The 6,251-nt window shown below is 35.8% G+C and overlaps 1 long non-coding RNA gene across 2 annotated transcripts in view; it reads right to left on the reverse strand.

Moving 5' to 3' along the window:
• The window catches only part of LOC143235163 (uncharacterized), a 34,709-nt gene extending 29,165 nt beyond the window's left edge, over positions 1-5,544 (reverse strand). The window contains exon 1 of one of the 2 annotated variants that reach the window (XR_013018953.1): positions 5,225-5,544. This is a non-coding gene — a long non-coding RNA (uncharacterized LOC143235163). Of the gene's footprint in view, positions 1-5,196 lie in introns of both variants that reach the window. The other variant, XR_013018952.1, reaches the window with a different exon arrangement.
• Positions 5,545-6,251: the final 707 nt, after the last annotated feature.

The raw sequence follows: 6,251 nt of genomic DNA on the forward strand, positions 1-6,251 counted from the left end.
ATTTACACTATCTAAAACTAGGTATTATTCCCCACCAGAACCTTAGATAGTTTCTAAGCTGAACAACTTAAAAGAGATAAGTCCGACTGCTACTGGCCCGGCATGGCCAAGCGCGTAAGGCGCGCGTCTCGTAATCCGAGGGTCGCGGGTTCGCGCCCGCGTCGCGCTAAACATGCTCGCCCTCCCAGCCGTGGGGGCATTATAATGTCACGGTCAATCCCACTATTCGTTGGTAAAAGAGTAGCCCAAGAGTTGGCGGTGGGTGGTGATGACTAGCTGCTTTCCCTTTAGTCTTACACTGCTAAATTAGGGACGGCTAGCACAGATAGCCCTCGAGTAGCTTTGTGCGAAATTCCAAACAAACAAACCTACTGCTACTTTCCGCATGAATTTTGTTATTTATCTGCTACTAGATTTGAATGTTGACCCTCCATTCTAAACCAGTGGCGATAATAAAGACAATGGAAAAATTGCAAAGAAAATTAAACAAACACTTAAAAAAATTTAGGAAAAAATCCTATATTTTAGAAATGGTATAAAACGACAAATGTCGAAATAAACATTTTACTTTTTTATTATTATTCAATAATTGGTTTAAGCTTGGCTGAGCTATTATTGACACTATTTTTTAAAATACTTTTTTTTTACATGTTTGTGTAAGTTTGTCCTTTTTTGTCCTTGTCTTGATTACCTAGGTTCCTCCTAATCTTTGTTTATCAGTACATCAGATGTGCTGACTTCCCTTTCTACCCAAACGCTTAATGAACTGTATACGGAAATTTTGGCAATTGCTTAAATAATTTGCCCGAGAGTTTTAATTTGCTCAGGTATTTGTGATTTTTTAATACAAATAAGCACATTAATTTAATAAATGTTTTAGAAATAAAATAAAAATTGGATGTGCAACACAAAAGTATATTTTCATATTGGAAATCTTCATGGCTTTTACACCACATATAAAACCGTCCATGTAAACATACAGGTTAAAATATTTTAATAAAAGTTTTAATACCCATACCAGCCGTCTTGAAATACATTTTACTTCAAGTGGGTTTCTCGTTATCACGAAACATTCGGGTTGATTTTTCACACTAATCCTTAATTTGTGCCGTGACTATCAGGACCCCCTAACTGGGTAATGCAGGAAATAACTGGCGCCACATGAAACCTAGTATACATGGAGTATTTACTCTATAAATGAAAGGATGCGAATTAATCGTGCATACTGACACACCGTGGTTTTGTAATGTTTAGCCCATCATTTTTGTAGTTGCTTCGACGATTTGAAGACGTCCTCATTACTAGCGGCACGTGTGAATAACTTTATAGGATTAAGTGGTAACGCCCACATACTCAGTATTCGATTATTCAATTATTTTTTGTTACTTTTATCATGTAATAGGACACAAAGCTGCATGGTTCCTAACTTCTGTTCATGAGATTTCAAAGCACAGAGAAACACTGAAATACTAACAACGTAGATCGTGTTTCAAACGTTGATACGGATTTGAACGTGGCTGTTACACACATATTAATGAACACATCAAAATTACAAATCTAAAAACAAAACTTTGATTGATGATATTTTTCCGCAAGGGGGAGGAAAGAAGTTGGTGATGTAGAAGTTCGTACATCAATACAACTTGTTAGTTAAGAGATGTCAGAATTATCGGATGACTTAAAAATAACGTACACGTGAAAAATATATTTCAGAGAAAAATGGTATTACTGTCAGTTACGCTAATATGTGAAGGTCTTCTCTTGGTACTGTTCACCATCGAAGGTCTTTCCCTAGTCAGTGTATTAGTGTTCAGTATCGAAATCGAGGAACTTTCCTAATTAATGTACATTTTTATGCAAGGATATTTTATATTGTTGACAAAACAACCTAAAACCTATAGGTCCAATTCAATAGCTTATATTGTTACATAGGTTTTATCAAAATCTATAGGTCCAATTCAATAGCTTACATTGTTACCTAGGTTTTGTCCCCCAGTGGCTCAGCGGTATGTCTGCGGACTTACAAAGCCAAAAACCGGCTTTCGATACCCTTGGTGGGCAGAGCACAAATAGTCCATTGTGCAGCTTTGTGCTTAATTCAAAACAACAACAACAACTACCTAGGTTTTCTAGACCTGGATGTTCAAACTGAATTGCTCTATTGTTTTCTGAGTTCCTCGGTACTTATAAGCTAACTATTTGTCTCCTGTTGTTGTCAAGATTTCCTGGTACCTGCAATTTCGGCTAAATATTTAATTAAATATTTGTCATATGTAACCGGCATTAAGAAAATTTCTCATCATATCAAGGTTGAATACAGTTATAGGATTAAGTGGTAACGCCCTTACTCTAATTACCAGCTTATTTAAATTAAGTCAAACCTAGTCCACTGAAGGTCCACTAGATGTACGGAAATTAATATATCAGTATTGAATACCATATAAATCTAATATAAAATAATATGTCACTGACGGTGAACACAGAACGCTATAAACAGTATAACTGAAGTCTATGACACTATAATCCAGTTATTTTCAACATAATATGTCTATCTACTGATGCATTCGGTTATCAAATAACACTAACTGAACATACAAGAATTGGTTTCTGTGGGAAATATTTACTAATCTATTAGAGCCATCATGTGAATAAAATAAAAATAATATCTGAATTTACAAAGGTATATTATTAACAGAGAAATTCTCTATTTCAAACTTTCTTTAATTTTGTTCAACGATATGAATTTTTTATAAGATAATAAAACAGAACCTTTAAGTTTTCCAGCTTGCGCTCCAATATCTTTGTATATCGCTTTAGTCTAATACTGACTGAACTTTTATTTGTTAGCATAATTAGTTCCTTTAAAATTCTTGCAATTCTATTTCCGTTTCTTATTGCAGCGCATTATGTGTTGCAGTAAATAGTGATATACAATTTTTAAAGCAATGATTAAAGAGTTTACAAATATAATAGTTTCTAAATATATTTAAAAAAACACGTTTAATTTTTTTATGTCATTTTAGCAAAAAACATTCTTTTAACTCATTAAAATAATATTAACGAACACATAAATGGCAGAAACACTCAATAAATAAAATATAAGCGACTTTAAAAGTGATCTGACATATTAAAGATATTACTTTTGGTTGAAAGAAATACTTTAAATTATTTGAAATGAAATGTGAGATTATTAAATAAACATGAGGTCGTATTACGAAATATACTCTTCAAAAAAAGAAACGCAAAAGGCAAAATTTGAGACATATTGTTAACAAGTTTATTCCGGGTAGTTCTGTATGACATGTGTGAAACTTTGCACATTCACTGCTGAACATCCAAAGTCTGCAAAGGCGAAGTCCACGCTCACTAGTTGAAGTTTAACGTCACTCAACGTCAATAACGAGTATGCCCCCCATGAGCATCAATAACTGCTTGGCATCTCCTGCCCATGGAAGCGATGAGATGACGAATCACATCCTGTGGAATGGCTGTCCACTCAGCCTGCAAAGCTGCTGCAAGCTGAGGTAGAGTCTGCAGTTGAGGTTGTCGCCGTTGCAAACGTCGGTCCAACTCGTCCCAAAGATGTTCGATGGGGTTTAAATCTAATGATCTGGAGGGCCAGGAAAGAACGTTGATGTTATGGTGTCTCAAGAAGACAGTGGTGAGTCGGGCTGTGTGAGGACGGGCGTTGTCATGTTGAAAAACGTCGTTGACGTTCACCATGATGGGTTGCATATGGGGCCTAAGAATCTCGTAGATGGTTGCGTACGGTCTGATCGGAAATCCTATGCAGCCCTGGTATGGTTGAGGCAGTAGACGTCGCAGTGGTGGTTCTATTCCGAAGGTGACGTAACCGGATGTGGCGATCTTGTGCGGGCGTGGTCACACAAGGTCTGCCAGATCGTGGACGTTCTCAAGTTGATCCATGTTGTTGGTGACGATTTCATAGCCTTGTGATGATGCTTGGGTAGACATTCACAGCTCTGGCAACATCTGATCGAGATTCGCCTGCTTCCAAGCGACCAATGGCGTTGTTGCGTTGTGCTTCAGTCAGTCTTGGCGTAACTGTATTGTGTGTCGGTGGCTTAACACTGAGCTATGGAAACCGAGAACCCGTCACTTTTATAGGGATTTTGCACATCTTGCACTTGCAGATCTCTCAAACAAATTTATTGGACACGAATGCGTTTTGGCGAAAAATCCGATGTTTTCCTCCGTTTTCAAAGTGCACAACTTTCATTGTCATTTTGGTCTGACAATCAGAGCCTTAACACGTGTAACATCACATACTGTGAACTTGTAACGTTATTACATATATTTCTCTTTAAAATAACAAAATATCCCTTTTGCGTTTCTTTTTTTGAAGAGTATATTAAGATGATATGTTGAAGAGATTCCTATTTTTGAACCTGTGTATTTTCCTAACTTCAGGTATCATGTAAAAATACAATATCTTTTCATTATTGATATTCATACCAACAAATACATGATCACACCAACAAAGCTCCGACAAAAAGTGCATAATTATAGCATTTATATAAAAATATGCATTGTACTATTTTAAACTGAAAATTTCTGCAGCCATAACACCTCAAGACACTGAGGATATTCGTCATCAATCAGATTCTATCTATTAGAAATAATCAAAACAATACTTACACAAGTGGAAAGTAGGTTTATTGAGAACCCATCTCAGATCCCACTACTATTCACTCTTTGTAACCAGTTGTGAGCTACCCAACTGCATTGGGTCTGATTGATTTATCAAATAAATCTCTCCTGTGCCGTTCAGTAATTCTTCCTGCCTTAAGTCGAGAACTGCGTGATGTAACTAACTATTCCATATATTTCTATCATTCATACCTCTAATAACACAATAATAATTTGTTATAATTATAGTGATATAATAACATATCATACTTTAAACTATTATATAATTTCATAGTGTTCACATTTTCCTATCAAATGCTAAAAAAAGATTCATTTTGTTTTCTTATTTTCATCTTTCGAAGCTCTACTCAAATAAGTGGTTGAGTCTAACAACGAAAAACGCAAATTTTGTCTTTTGTTCATTGCCCTTAAGATTTTGGCCAGCAGTGTACTAAGGTCTGTCTACCCGCTAAACGTAAATATAGTATATATCAAATAAGCAACTGCCAACACTTTACGCTTCTAGTATCACCTTTTTATATTTACCTTTCAATTGAGATACGAACGATTTTACCTGCGATTCGGTAGGGAAAGTCGACAATCACGACTCAGCAGTAGGATGAACAGGCAGGAACACTTTAAAAGCAGCTACAGTTATAATGTTTTACTGGGTTTGTTTATGAATTTCGCGCAAAGCTATACAATGGCTATCTGCACTAGCCGTCTCTAATTTAAAAGCGTAAGACTAGAGGGAAGGCAGTCATCACCACCCATCGCCAATTCTAGGGCAGTTATTTTACCAAAGAATAGTAGGACTGATTATCACATTATAATGTCCCGACGACCGAACATGTTTGGTGTGACGGGGATTCGAACCCAAGCCCCTAGGATTACGAGTCAAACGCCTTAACCAACCTGGCGATTGTTATACTGGGCCTGATGCACAATAGCTACCAAGATCGTTCTAAACGGCTCCTGAATATCTCCGAGTGTCATTTGGAAACTCTTGCTTCCGCGCTGACGTATTTCATTAACTTTATCAACTTCAAATATCTTTTCGTAGAGTGTGGGAAAATACCTACTTTTTAACCAATAAAAATACCCACAAAATTTCAGTTCAAATTAAGCAAAACCGGACTGAAAATGTTATTTGAAATAACATGCGAATAAAATAATGATATGAAAAAAATGCTAAAGAATGTATAAATTTCACTATGTAAAATAGCCAACTTTATAAACCTTTCCTGTAAGAATGGAAAGGTCTCCAAAATCACCTAAAATAATCTTTTGTAAAATTTTAATTATTACTGGTTAATTAACAATTTAAGGTTTAGTTTTGGTGTTCTGTGCAAATTAATACATATGCATGACCTTCACGCCAAGTGTAAACAGACATATCAAACTATCCCAGGTGTGTTGCAATGATTTGTGGTATTAAAGCGCTTTCTACTGGCAAATTATGTAATTACTATGTGAACAGAAATTATTTTTACGTATAACGTAAAAAAGTATGGATGTAATAGATTTTATATACCAGAGAATAATAGATTTTAAGTTTGGCAAACTTATCCGAGCCATTCATAATTGGGAAGCAAGGAATA

The sequence above is a fragment of the Tachypleus tridentatus genome, chromosome 12, assembly GCF_004210375.1.
Source record: "Tachypleus tridentatus isolate NWPU-2018 chromosome 12, ASM421037v1, whole genome shotgun sequence".
Lineage (NCBI taxonomy): Eukaryota > Metazoa > Arthropoda > Merostomata > Xiphosura > Limulidae > Tachypleus > Tachypleus tridentatus.